This window comes from Melanotaenia boesemani, chromosome 22 (assembly GCF_017639745.1).
Source record: "Melanotaenia boesemani isolate fMelBoe1 chromosome 22, fMelBoe1.pri, whole genome shotgun sequence".
In the NCBI taxonomy this organism is placed as follows: domain Eukaryota; kingdom Metazoa; phylum Chordata; class Actinopteri; order Atheriniformes; family Melanotaeniidae; genus Melanotaenia; species Melanotaenia boesemani.
This window is the reverse complement of record NC_055703.1, coordinates 9,212,812-9,228,597: the sequence shown is the minus strand read 5'-3', so window position 1 is coordinate 9,228,597 and position 15,786 is coordinate 9,212,812.

Here is a 15,786-nt window from a genome sequence, read left to right as displayed (position 1 = left end):
TAATTAGAATGAGAGGGGTGGTTTCAAACCTTGCACAACCGGATCAACAGAAACAATAACTATGTACGCACTCATTCCCATCATTTCTGTACTGTATGTTGTTTATGCGCATCCTTGAATCACATAGGGGTTAGGTGATGTCATGAATTTCAGGGAAGACTTGAAAAATAGTGGCAGCAAAACTGAACTGGACTGTGGTGGATACATTTTTGTTGGAAACTGAAAGAGTTAACGATCATGGAGCATCTTGATATTCAAAAGGCTTGCAATTAAAGAATAAATTTTCTTCTTCTGAATTAGTACATGTGGTGCATGTCAGAAGTGTTACGATTAAATTGCATCTTTCCATCATGTAAACACACAACTGATTAGATCACTGTCCATGTAAACATTTTTGCTAGAATCTCTGATCAGACTGATTTCAGTTGAATAGACTAAATATTTGTCCATGTAAACGTAGTGTGCAGAATGAGTCAGTGTGCCAAAAAAATTAGTTAGAAGCACAGTTTTAAGGTCAGATATTTATGTAGTGTTTCATCAAAGGGTTCAAAAACTAGATAGATAGATAGATAGATAGATAGATAGATAGATAGATAGATAGATAGATAGATAGATAGATAGATAGATAGATAGATAGATAGATAGATAGATAGATAGATAGATAGATAGATAGATAGATAAATTCATCTTGTTTCTCAATAAAAGTATGGTACGGTACGTTGCCTGTAAGGTGTAATGTCTACTGTGTGCAGTGCAATTCCCAGCCTGTAGATACACTGCAGTATTTACCAATATTGAAATAGCTTCGGATGAAGTGAGTATTAAATCAGGAATGTGCTTGTGGCAGATCTCCACCCCTGATAATATAGGGTGTTTTTTTCCCCAAGTGGTTTTGCCCACTTGTTTTTCTCTCTGTGCTTTTTTCTCCCTTTGCAATGCTGTTTCACTCTTCCAGTAAAAGTGTGTGTGTGTGTGTGTGTGCGTGTGTGTGTGTGTGTATGTGCGTTTCAAGAGGACTTGTTTTTATTCCGTTTGCTGTCTGTGTTTGTCGTTATACTATCTTTACAAGCCATGAGTTGTGAGTTGGAATGTAAAGTCACACATGTCCAAAAAACACAATAAAGCCTGCTGGTTACACTTCCTATGCGCAGCCTCTTGGCTATGCAGTTTCAGTTTATCTTGCTTATTCACATAGTTACTATAAAAATTGTCAACTTCTGTGGTCTGTTGTGGTAAATAGCTACAGTTTGTGCCTCTGTGTTAAACCATTGTTTTACGGTAAGCGGGTTTGACTAAGTTTGTAATGTCTATTTTGGGCAAAAATGGTAGTAAAAACAATCTTTGAAACTGATTTTTAACTACACAAACTGTGTCTAGTTTCAGTCTCTTTAGATATCCTGATGTTGGAGATTTAATTCTTTAAAATGATTTTTTGAAAACTTCTTTTTTTCTAGGGTGGGATGATTAAAATGTCTACCGGATGAGGCAGTGTGTGTGTTTCTCTTAGTATTGTTACTCTACTTCATTCACTATAGGCACTTCATTCATTTAATACTTTGCCGCAGCATTCAGTAGTCAAAATGATATCCTACTCCTTTGTCTGCCCCAATGTGCAATTTACACAGCTTGGTGATTTGGTCAGAAAGAGACCACACGATGAAGGGTGATATACCACAGAGCAAGTGGCAAAAGGACAGGAAATATGCAATGAAATGTGCAATGAAGGGGATGAGGTCACCCACACTCAGCAACTGAAAATCAGGAGACTCACAGCCTCAGAATTAAAGATAATAATTTTTCTGACCTACAACACTTATGCAGTCACCACTGAAAAACTTACATAAGCCTAGTTGTTCTTTTTTCCTCCTCTAAGCAAGCCTGCGCATACATTCATTTAAGCTGTGTGCAGAGACCACATAAGAGGAAGACACAAACAGAAGCCAATTAGAGAACGATGAGAGGGGAAAAAAATGACATGGAAATAAATGTCATGAAACAGCTGCGGTCAGTACTTGTGTGACACTTAACAAGCTTTTATAAAAGAGAGAAAAGAAGAAACTCTTTACATATCATGACAAGAACAAGAGGATGTGGAGCAGGAGCCAGCATTCCTCTTTTTGTTGGCTCTGTTTATATTTTTGGATTTCTGACACTTGAAAGGATCAGGGTGTCTTTGTTCTCAGGGTAGCGTGGAAACTATAGTTCAGTGCAATTTGGGGGGGAGGAGGTTGTAGGAGGAGGACTCCGTGATTCACAGAGTTGATATAGAGGATCAGAGAGAACCTACAATCACTCAAATACATTGGCCATTCTTATATAGTCCAAAACAACTATTACATGATGGCCCCATGTATGCAGACATCTCCACAACTCCACAAGAAAGGGACACCAATGACCTGCTGACATTCAGTAGTTTAAACAAGGTGTATTAGCACCAACAATGTGCTGTAACAAAATGCCCCCTAATCTCAATCCCATCAGCAAGAGCTGCACTTTTTTTTTAGTGATAATCATCAAATGGTAACTAGCATGCAAAATAAAGTTGACTGAGTAAATATTAAATAATTAGAAAATTAGCAGTGTTACTTTAGCATGTTAGCTTCAGCTTGACTGCTACAAGCTGCTAATTTGGCCAAATACAGACTTTAAGCTGATTCAGTTTAGATACAGATTAAGTTTTTTCATTGTGCTGCAATTAGTTTTGTCAGACGTTCAACAGAAAGTGCTAATTGTAGCATGGCAGCTAACAAGCTAGCTAGTACCACCAGATTTTTATGAGGTAATGTTATTATGTTGTGCAATTTGTTCTTTTATTCATGTTAAATTATCTTTATAATGTAAGAAAAATGAGTGAAAAATGGTCAAGCAGTCCTCAGATTTTACCCAACTCAGATACTGAAATTTGTATAGGGGTATTATAGTGTTAGTCTCAACCAGGCTATCATTTGCGAATGGGTTGTATTTCGGAATACCCCGTGGTTGTTCAACGCAGATGAACAGAAGTGTGTGTGAAATATAGCCTCACCTACATGTTGCAAATGGTCAGTAAAAAGGGGCTTACAGTGCATAAACCCCAGTAGATGTCAGGGCTAAACACACTCCAAGTTCAATCACTCAAACTCTAACTCTGTCAGAACCCATAAACAATGGCTCACCAAATTACCAACAATTACAAAGTAAACTTCCATCTACTGTTACCAAATGATTTTTTTGTCTGTTTAGAGGGGACTCTCATAAATTAATCTGTGTAAAGAGCTGTTTGTTTTTTCATTGGGTCTGCAGTCTTCTAATCCAAGAGCACTTCAAAGTATTTACAGGAACAAGCCATAACAGGATCAGGCTCTGAACAAGGCAGGAGATCAAAGGCAGGGGCTGCTGTCGACATAAATATGGAAATAATATGACTCAGTGGGAACATGGGGTGTAACAGAGATTAGTAAGGCAGACAAGAGAAATTGATTTGGAGACTTATGCTGAATACAGCTCAGTGAAGTTGTGTATTTGTAAGGTAACAAAACATCTTGAGTTCAGGAGTTTTCTTTTTTTTTTTGTTTATGATTTCTAAAGAACAATTTGTACAAAGGTTTGCTGATTTTCCTTGACCCAAGCATAGCAATGTGGGGGACTAGATTCAGCAGGCTTTTTCTATGGAGTGACTTACTGCTTGTCATATAAAAATGCTATAATTAATAACTAAGGCATGTGGCTGGATGATGGTGGATTTAATTGCAGGCATAAAATCAAGATATATTGGCAAACAGTTCTCTTTGTCTCCTTATAATAAGCCACACAGCTCATATCATTCTACTGATAAAAATATAGAAAATAACCCATAATTATTTAAACTTTTGAAAACCATGAAGGACAGCTCAATTAAAGCATTGGCACTGTTTTCTAGAAAACATTTAGATAAGTCACAATACATAAATACATAAATACATAAATAAATAATTTTGGCTTATATTTTTAAGACATTGAGAGGGAAATTGGGTAATGCATTGATTACTATAAGGATTCATAGTACATGCAAATTTTTGTCTAAATTGTTTGGATCAAGCATGATTAATGTACATTTTACAAACAGAAATTTCTGGCTATGTACCTCTGTAGGGAACAGTATCATAAAATTGCTCAAATACTGTTTCCAAACTGGGTAAATCAACTACAGCAGCAGCTCTCATAGTTTTAAATTCTTCAGAACTTTCTCACAACTCAAATGTCAGGACTATCATGATGATCTGCAGAAAAAAAATGCAAGCTGTTTTTTTTATTTTGCTGCAAAACTACTTGTTATGTTTACATTTATTTATGCAGTTATTAGCTCAGTGCAAACTTAATGGTTACAGCGCTGGGATGCTGGCAGTGGACTAACAAGCCTTCCTTCCTGTACTTTATATCAGTGGTTCTCTTGGTTAATTATGTGATATATCAAATCGGTCATCCTGCGGCTATTCTCTAAATGCAAGGCCTAAAAACTGTCAGAATCTTCTTAAATAAGGAGGATAAAGTGGTTTTTGGTTGATTAGGTTAACAGCTGTGACAAGGTACCTATATGCCCAAAACCACCTTCTCTTGCAGAGATAATACCATATTTGGATTTTTACAGTAGCTCACAGAGTAACTTTGTTTGTGGATACACCCCCCCTATAAAAAAAATCTAAATGTAAGGCTTGAAAAATATCAGAAACTTTATAAATAAGAAGGATGAAGTGTTATTTGGTGGATTCAGTTCACAGCTATAACAAAGCACTTACATGCTCAAAATCAGTTTCTCCCACAGAGATAATGCCAAGTTCGGATTTTTAATATGGAATGAGAAATAACTTGATTCTTTATGTGTTAATGCATTAAAAAAAAAAACAGGTTTATTCCACCAATTACTCTCTTTCATAAACGGGTATAAACAGCGCTAATAAAATTCCCAAATTTTATTTATAAATGTTGGCTATGTTCTTTCTTGTTTTCTTTTTATTTATCAATGATCTGGCGATCCCCTAAAATTATCATGGGATCCCCGTGGGGGTTGGGACCCCCAGTTTGAGAACCACTGCTTTATATGATTCTCAAGGATTGTAATTGTTTAAACTCAAAGTGATAAACTTTTCTATTTCCCTTAGTATTAATCTTGTTCTAATTCTAATAAGAACTGCCTACCATAGCCCCTTTTTAGATTTACTACACTGCTGCTACAAAGCACTTAGCTGCACTCAGATCACGGCCAACATGCAGTTTGAGTCCATGCACTGTCTTTTGCTGTGTATCAAGTATAAATAAGATTAGTTTCTCATCCAAACCACAACATTTTACACACTTAATATGCAGAAGGTAATAATTATCTCTCAGATAGCTAGGTAAGGATTCTACAGAAACATAAGTCAACATTTGAGCAGTTTAAACTCTAAAACTAAACTGGAAAGTTGGAAAAGGGAGATGGTGTGAAGCCATCAAATCAATGTTTGCCCTCTCATTTGCGGCAGTACTGACAGGCAAATAACAGCAGTTGGATTTAGGAGGTGAATATAACAGGTTTTCTTTTCATCTCATTTTAGAGCTGTGTCCAAAAAAATGTGCTACACAGAACTGTTAAAAATGTTACCTCAATATTTCAGCAGCAAGGCATCCACAATAAAAAAAAACAGCTAAAATAAACAGCACATTCTGCAAGTATGTTTGGATCACTTTAAGATGTTAATATGGATTGCTGGAAGTACATTAACAGTTAAACCCCTCCCCTTGGACCTTTACCTGGTAAACCTCAGATGCCAAAGTGCAAGTGAATGCAGCCTGTAATGTATGTTTGTTTGTTTATTTACTAATTTTGCTTTACTTTTTGCATTAGTTTTAAAGTATCTTTATTTTCCGTAACAACACAGTATTTACCAGCTTTTATTGCTTTGCTGGCTAAGAAGTTATTTCCATCTCATGGCTTGTGTTTGATCTCAGTGGTTTTGAGTACTTTGGCAGTTCTTTCTCTGTATTTCTTTCTGTTTGTCTGTACAAATTATGTCAAAATGAACACAAAAGTTCAAAGAGTTCAAAGACGGTTATAGTCTCAGAGCTCTATGATTACTGGTGTAACATCATATTATCTTCTCGTTGATTAATGAATGAAACATTTATTGATTTAACCAGTTACAGACCATTAAAATGTAATATTCAATTAATTCAACATTTTTCCATAAATTCAGTAGCTGGTTGTTGGTCACATTTCTTGATGTTCCGCCATTAAGTTCAACTGCAGACCAGCTGTGTATTAACATTTGGGGATGTTAGAAATGGTCACAGCTCATAAAGAGTTGTTTCCTTGTATTAAATGAAGATGACCCTCTCATTCCTCTTCAAAACTGGAATTATAAATACAACTTTTCCACTTGATGTGTACTCAGCTCAACACAGAGCTGTGAATGTGCATTTATGTGGAAGAAGGTGTGTTTGCTGTTTGTGTGTGGAGAGTGTGTGTGTGGGCGCAGGGTAAGAATTAAAGAGGCCCTGGGTTGAATATGTAAAGCAGATGTAACAGTTGAGCTCAAAGGCTTAAGCCTGGAGCCCATTTGACACTGTAAGAAATGTCCTCTTTGACAGAAAGAAAAGCATCTGCGAGGTCACCGGTTGAACTAATAGCTGGGATCTTCAAAATGATATGAACATATAGAGAAATTTAAATGACTGACCCCTCGAAAGGGAGTGTTTCTGTTCAACAGTATAATAGAGGCTGTTGCCATAAGTCTGGGAGTACACTTTTACGACTTCCCAATTTAATTTCTACTTCTAACATAAAGGCATTTGTAATATAATAAATGCCAGCAACTTCTAGGGGGAAATCTATAACTCATTCCAGTTGGGTAATTTATTCCATTTGTTTAGTCACAAAGGGCTTTGGTCCAGATCAGAGACAACAGTCTTTCGAAAGCAAGCAGACTGGCCAGTGATCAGTCAGTTCCTCCAGAGTAGAAACAAGGACAACGTCTCTCTGTAGTCTCAACAACGCCTCCGAACTCACGGGCCATTTCGGCATCATAAGGAAACTCCATGTCAGCGTTTCATCTCAGGACTCCCACGCACTCTCACGCAGCTCTCCATCACTTTGTTGCTCCCTCCTTCTTGGATTTGTCACTCGCATTGTATAAAAAAAAAAAAAACACAAACATGCCCATAAACAACCAGAAAAAATCCACCAAATGTCTGTAAAAGTAGACACAAGATAATGCAAAGCAGTGAGAAAGAACTGTTTGATTTAGCAGCTGTCCTGCATGCAGACACTATAACAGGAAACTGGTAATTTAAAGTTAGCTGCAGCCAGGAGGTTCGACAGTTGATTTGTGACCAGAAAGTTGGTGAAAGGCTGGAATGGCTGTCAAGCTTTCTTGTACCTGGTATTTAGCCCTTGTGCAGTCCAGCAGAGCTGCTTTGTGGCCAGTGTTTGATGACTTTGGATATTTTTGCAGCTATCAGGTGTGAATGTGTGTAGCCATGTAAATGAGAAGCAGAGTGCTGCTGTAAAGAGCATGTGTGCAGTATTAACTTCAGTGTTAGTTTTGTCAACAAAAATGTTGGGACAATTATTTTCAACAAATAATTAAAGATAAAACAAAAAAATAATATTAAAGATGGTCCATTTAAACATAACGTGCTACTGAACAGTGAAAGCCTCTTAATGTATATCATCTTGCAAACATCTACATGTTGTAGCATTTTGTTGCCACTTGGGGGCAGTGTCAAAAATATGCAGAGAACCTGCAGTGCTAGGTGGTCTTGCTAATGTTAATAAAATTGTTTATCCTTAAACTTTGAATTTAACTGCAATTCTCCATCCTTTATAGAGAATTCAAAGCTGATATCACACCTCAGTTTATTTGGACTACATATTGTATTCTCACTTGACTCCATAAAACAGGGGTGTGGAACTTAACCATGTGTTTAAGCAGCATAGTTTTTGTAGTTACTGACCAATGTGGGCAAATGAAAGACTAGTCTAAATCTCTGATTTGAGATGGACCAGTCAGTGCCCAGATCTTAACCCAATAGAAACGCTATGACCTGAAAAAAGTCATACACTAAACACATCCAGGGAACATGACTGAGCTAAATCTGTCCTGAAGAAAGGGCTAAAAGTTACTGAACGTTATTCAGATCTGATCAAGTTTCTACTGTAACTGTACTGTAGTTTATCCTTGACCTTGTTGCTCCTGTGTGGATCTAATAATAGATTCAATAGAGTACTGAGACAGTATTGTTGTTGGTGCTAATTACATGAACTTGACAGACAGAATTTGCCTGGTAAGGAGCAGCATAAAGGTTAGCAATCTGGTAAATGTTCAACCTCAAATATACAAAACTTTAATGTTTTGCCTTTTCCTTAACAATAACATGCAGGGTTTAGGAATTCAAAACAAATAAAAAAAATGGAACACAATGACCCATTCATTTCAGTCAGGTGTGCTGGAGCAGGGAAAAACAAAAACCTGCAGGATGGTGGACATTGAGTACTGGAGTTTGGTACTTGTGCTATAAAATTAGCTAATTAGGCTACATTTTCCACCACAATTGCCAAGTTTTAGCCAAACAAGCCAAAAGAAATGAGAGATTGTTTTGTAAAAGATGCATGATACACATCTAAAGCATGTTAGACCTTCAAATTCTCCATTGTTTTTCATTCTTATTTGTCTTTGTAATGTAATATACTGAGCTGTAACTCCATCCGTTAGAAACTAATCTTCAGCTAATTACCTTTTTAGTCTGTGTGCAGCATCATTAGACTAGAGGACAAGGCGGTGATAGCTATTTAGAGGACTACATGAAAACCTAACTTCATTAGCTGTAACCCTTCTCTCTGCGTAGGGTAAGTTCAACACAGACACTTGCATACATGTTACTTCAGATCCCACTTATATTTTGTTCCTAACATTTGCAAAAATAACGATTTGTTTTCTAGGTTTGTAGCTACTTGTCTCAAGCTAATCCCAGAGAACATAAATGGTGTTTTAGTGAACACATGAGTTCACAGCTTGTGTTCTCTAGTTTAAAATACTTGCATTGAACATTTTAGTTGATGTATTATAATAGGGCTTGTGGTTCATGCGTTCAGTAGTTTTATATATTAAGGTTAGGGGGCGGGACTTGGCATACAATTCAGAATAAAAAATCATAATGTGATATGTTGTTATAGTGTCAGTTAATGCAAACCATGATGTTTTCCAAATTTGAACCACATGCTTTTTAATACCTAACCATAAGCATGTTTCTTTTAATATCTAAAACTAATCCAGTATTTCTCAGTGTGTACAAAACAGCTGGTGAAACCAATAAGAAACAGCGACTAAAGCCAAAGCAACCTTTCAAAGTTCCTTAGAGACATAAGTGGACGCGACGGGACTTAATCCTAACCCTCCCACCTGACACTGGACAAAGTGGAGCACAGATCAACAGATTAAATTTACAAAAATTGTTCACAATGTTCCATGAGACTAGGTTTGAATATCCTTACTGGACTATAGCAGAAGCCCTGAAGGGGAATGTGGTATATATTGGTTTGCACCTGTTTGATATAACCAGGTAGATGTAAGCTAGCATCTCAGACTGACAGATTTCACAGTTTATCAAAACAGAGGATTTTAGTTTAAAAATGTGTGCTGTAGAAATGTCTGAATTGTTTTAAATCTTGCTTAACCTTCAGTATTACTGTACTTAAATGAAAGTGAGTTTGAGAATGGATTCATATGGCATCATTCTGTCTGTGTTATATCATGTACATATCACTGACCGATTCCTGTGCAGGCATCTGACATCTTTCTGCAATTCATAGAACAGAGCTTCAGCTATCTATTGAAACCATGTGTCTCATATTAAACACTTCCCCTCCACTTCAAATAAATCAGCCATAGTTGATGTTCTAACTTTATTGCAGCTGTATTAGAGTGCGTCATTCTGCTCAAACTGCAGCTATTCTATTTATTTCTTGCAGCTTCTGTTTGGCTGTTTAGATGTGCTAAAAAGGTGCAACTGCTAATTTGAAGTATTGTGACTTTGCTACACAAGTTTAAAGTTCAGAGTTTTCCCTTTTCATGCATTCACCAAAACCTCATCTTTCTGCAAATTCAAGATTTGCTTTGCTTTAGCTGATTTATAAAGAAAACTCTTTTATGCTTCTTTGGCTGAACACTCAAATAGTGGGGGATCTATTTTGAGACGAAGGCCGCCACAACCCCAAATCACCCCACCCTGCCAGTGTCCCATCTTACCCCAGAGTACCTCAGTCTACTGCGCCTCAACCCTCCCACTTTTGCCTCCTTGCCTGCACTGCTGAGGCTCTGCAGATGCATCTCTGTGATAAAATATTCTCAAGGGTGAGGGGTCAGGCTGTAGGAGAGGATGACATGCCTCTGACTCTCCTCATCCATCCAGGCCTTTCATTACTAATCTCCATGAAGCTCCATCTTGCGTGAAACCCCAACCTTATAGCCTCAGCGCCGGTCTCAACCTCAGCCCAGGGCCCTGAGACAGCCAGGCAGCCAGACCCCTCAGAGAGGCTCATGCTGGCTTTGTGTGGCTGCACTCCCCAGCTTGTCTGCCTCCCATTATTCCCCCATTCAAGCTCCAAATCAAAGCCAGCTCACATATGAAACGCTTTTGAGGTTTAAAGCTTAACTTTACTGCTGGTCTAACTACCACCGCTACTATTACAGATGCTGCATGATGGATCAATATTCATGTTTCTAATGTCCAGAGGTATAGGGAGGGTTATTCTACAGTATCTTATAACTAATATTAAAAATAAGGTTCTGTTTCCAAACTAATTAAAGTCCGTGGATCTCAGATCAAATATGAGCCAGTATATTTTATTTTAATTAATAACTGCTCAGTCTTGTGGTGAGTCATGATTATAGTGTACCTTATTTCGTTCTCAGTTTGACAAGTGGTCAGTCAAATGGAGTGCCAGAGGGCTAGAGACAGAGAAGTAAGGAGTAAAGGATTTTTTTTTTTTTTCAGCTCACCCTTTATTTAATCTAGCCTGAGTGGAAATGAAACGACAGCTGTACAACTCACACACTCCCCTACAAGTGATGATGGATGCTTTTTGATTCCCCTTTTTCTGATGTTCATTTTGCTACGGTGCCCTTTCAATAAATATTTTTAAGTCTGTCAGTTAATTCTGAAATTCCTTCGATGAACTCTGTCCAGAAAAATAAACAGGGCAGCCACAGCAGTTGGCCTGGATGGGGAGTTGTTATTTTGTTCGGGCCATTGGCAGGGTCCTCTCCACAGAAATATTGCTTATTTTTCTTCGCTTCAGAGTCAAGCTTCTGACAGTTTATGTGAAAAACTGCAAACTAGATTGCCATTTAAACACAACTACTCTGCTCTGTAATTACAAGCTCCATTCACACAGATGATTTGGAGAGACAGCCACAGATTGAGGATTGTTCTTCAGACATACACATTCTTACAATCTAAAACAAACTGTGGTCAAATTGCAATCAGAGACAGAAAAAAATTTATTTTCCTCATCATATTCATCATCATATATGTATCAATCTTTGCCTGCTTTTTAAGGATTGAACTAGAAGCCTTGGAAATCCCTACAGAGCAATTTGTTGGATAGAATTTTGGGAAAACACTGTGGTGAAATTCAATGTCCGCTACGTTAGTTATATTTCTTTATAAAGGATGTTGCACTGTGGAGATGTTGACACAATCACCTCAAAAATGTTCTGCGTCAAAATTTGCAACTCTCATCGGGCGGTTTAGGTCCAGTCAGAGGGATTTGTTGTAAAAGTCACGAGTGGGCTGGTGGCTATAGAGGCCCACAACCCGCTCAAAAATAGAAATGGTACATTCCAAACCAATATAACAGCGGCAGTGCACCATCACAAGACCGCAGTAAATGGCAAAATTATTGTGCATAGTTTCTGAGGCACGCCTAAAAAAACCCCACTGTGTCTTCATGCACTCCCGCTAACATCAGGTAGTACTTAAGTATCCTTCGCCCTAATGTATGACTAAACATGCTGCCCTCTTCAACAAGCTGCCCCGATATATGCAGAGTGGGACACTGCCATGTGCTGCCTCTGCCTAAACGGGCCGTAAAGACTCCCACCCCTTCAATAACAGGATATGGTCTGCATTTCTCATTTTGCAAATGTGCACAAACAGCTCTTTAAAATTAAACTTCTGTTTGATTAAAAAAAAAAAAAAAAAAAAAAGGAGTGACACAGCAGCCGCCCATTTCCTGGGAAACTTTCTGTGTCGCTAAAGCTTTCTGAAATCTGTTCCTCCTGTGTCTCACTGCGCAGACCCCTGTTTTCCCACTCTTGTGTTGTAAAAATCAGGAATGTCGCGGCTGTAATGAAGCAGTTCTCTGAAAAGAAAGCAAGGGAGAAAATTGAATTATGTTAATATGCCCATTAGGTTACCACCCAGCAAGAGAAATATGGCAAACCTCAGCCATTCATGCAGCAACGCTGTTAATCACTTTGTTACAGTCCAAACTTTCATCTCTGTAGTTTTGGCCCAGAGCATGGGGGAGAAGAGAAGGCAAACCCAGAGCTAAACCAGAGATCTGTCTGCAGTGTAGTCAGTCTTCCAACCACGCACTGAAAGCTCTTGGTGAACACACAAACTCTGCTGTGAGGTATCCTTGAGGAAAATATCCACTTACTTCACAGAAACACACAAAGGTGTGCCTTAAACGAGGCTGAAATAGAAAAGCTGACACACCGTCACTCTAGCTGTGTCAAATAACCCTCCTGTACTTGTTGGCCTTTCAAGGAGGCCATTGGATGAAAGAAGGCAGTGACTCGGACCAAAGCTGTCAAAAGTTTTAATTTAATCTTGATGGAAAACTTCACCTCACACGACAAATAGTAATACTGTTTTATGTCTGTTGGCCTTTTATTTGTTGGGAAATTTATGGTCTAAATATTGACTCCAAATTGGTCCTTTAATTAGCTGTGGCTGTTGGAAACAGTCAGTAACAGAAGCAATGAAATCAAGCCTTAGGATGTCGTCACTGAATAGAAGAAATGCAATGTTACACTCATTCATATTCACAGATCTGAATCTATTTGTGGAGATATCCGTGAGTCATCTGTTGTGCATCAAATAGATCCACAGTTTTATCTAACAATGGGAGTAGCATCAACATGAATGTGTTCCAGATCTGGCAATCTGATAGCATGCCTTTCTTCTCCCTGTAAACAGATCATCCATTCAAAGCTTCTACATCTTACTTAAGACCAGCCCAGGCTCAGTGTCCGCTGACTGGTTCCACGTGTGCGCAGGCGACACAGACGTGTGTGTGTATGTGCGCCTGGTTGCATGTACACTGCCACACTGAGGGGGTCATGAGTCACTAGAGCACGGACAAGACTGATGCCCTTTCTAAGTCTTACTCTAATTACTGCTGAGGTGTTGCTGATTGTCATGGTGACAATCCAGAGCTTGGCCGGTGTGATGTTACAACCTGACCAAGATGACACTGTCACAAAACCCAAGCTCATAAGCTGTAATTGTGCAATTTCAAAAGTACTGCACTACCCAGTCACTACACACCTTGACGTTTGGATGTGCGTAGGTTGTGGCAAACAACGACCCTGTCAACTGCTGTAGTAATTGCTGCTGAGTAATGTCCTTGCTTTGGCTTGGAAAGCGAAACAATCTCACTAATAAATCTGGAGGCCATTTTAGGACGTTGCCCAACAGGCTGTGAGTTCACATAGGGGAAAAAAAAAGAAAACTTGACTATTATAAGCCAAAGCAACCTTAACAACATCAAATTAAAGCTCTCATCAAAAGTTGGCTGCTCTGGAAAGAGAACGAGAAGGCACAAAGTTGGCCAACAAAGCAGCACAGAGGAAATACCCACACCACTGACTGCACAGAAGCACAGCCTCTAGTCATTTCCAATGCTTACAAAGACAATAGGGATACTCTGAGGCTTAAGTAATAAGACCAAAATGACTTCCAGAGCAGCAAGGCCTTCTCATTTCAACGTGGCAGTGATGCGGGGAAATCAGAACCACGCAAGTTGAGGGTTTCGTGAAGGATCAAAGATCGTGATTAGCCTGCACTGTCCGTCCACCATTATAGGGAGATCTAGCGCCGATGGCAACCATATGCCGACTGGATTAACCTCTCCATCACAATCACTATCCAATGGAGGAGGAGACGAAGACAGGAAAAGCACAAAGCAGGAGAGGAGAGCAGAGCATAGAGGTGAAAGGAGCCAAAGAGATGGGGGAGTGATGAGAGGAGTGGAAGTGGGAGAGGTAGAAAACATCAAATGTCAGTCATTGATGTGTGGCATAACACGTGTGCCCAATATGCAGGAAGGCTTTTGGCAGGTTTCCCTGACCTATATAGTCCGGAAGTTAGAGAAACTGCAGGCTCAAACAAGTCTTTCAACTTTTAAATGAGCCACAGTAGATTCTCTGTACTGCACATTTGGAATTTTAATAAAGCTGATGCAAGTGAGCAGGGAAGTTTAATTTCTCCAGCTGCAGTGAAGGCTGAGGGAGGTCATCAAATTTAGTAAAACATTTATCATTTATTATAGAATTAAACTGAAGTGTATAACCTCTGTTAATAGCAGATAGGTTGCTATATTTATGTCTTTGTTTCATGCAACAGCACAGTAAAGTACATTAAACAAAACTATTTGCCAAATAAAGTTTATGTCCGATGTGCTAACCACTTATGCTAGAGGAGAATTTACCATAGATTCTCCAACCTTCAGCCATTTTTAATATTCTTTCATTTGTCAAGAAAATAACCTTTAACCAACATGCATAGAAAAACTACCACTATATGTATTGTTTATCAATATTTGCAACTTGGTTTTAATAATTGTTTTTTTCTAATAGTTTTATTTAAATTATTTTGACTATTGTGTCTTTGCACGTTGTTTTTTGCTGTGTAACGCACCTTGGATGGTTCTTATACATTTGATAAAATAAATAAGAGCAACCCAATAAAGTTGAGCTGAATTTAATATTATCATTTAATAAAAAAAAATCAGTGTTGTCAGGAGGTGACAACAAATGTTACAGATGTATTTGTTCATTAGAGAAAACATATGTGGCCAACCAGTGTGTCAAATATGATCAGACATGAAATTGGGGTAGTGGAGTTTGGTCGATGACATTTGGTTAGCCTTAAAAACAGATCCATGATTCAGACAGTAGATTCCAACAAGAACATCCACACTGGTGTTGACTGATTGATTGTTGGTCTGTCTTTATGCTAACTCTGCAAAATAAAGCTGTATAAAGCCTTTCCTGCAAGATGAAGGATTTTTTGAGTTTGTAAAACCAATTAGCTCCTCTTCAAAGTTCATATCTTGTATAATGATCTTTAACATCTGTAAACAATTTTGTTTATGACATTAGAAATGGCTCAAAGCTGTTCCAGCTGTTCCTAAGAAACCATGTGTTTTTCACACTGATTCTCTAACTAAAGTTTACAGTGATCCTGATGGACATTGCAATGGTCAAAATGCACAAACTGCTGCAAGTTTCTGTTAGTTTATGGGTAAACACAGAAGCTGAAGGTGTTTAGCTGTGGCTCCGAAAGTGTAACCAAGGGAAGTCATAGTTAATTAATCAGCCCATTAATCAACTTGTGGCAACAGGCTCAAATAACTATTACCTCTGAGAAATGAATGGACTCTGTGCAAGTGTCCTACAAGGTCATGGCTACAGTGATTGTGATTGGCTGTTTATAAATCACTCTTTCAAATGAAGTAGCTTGTTTGTGAACGATGCAACTCTGTCAAGGAAGAGCTGACTGGCA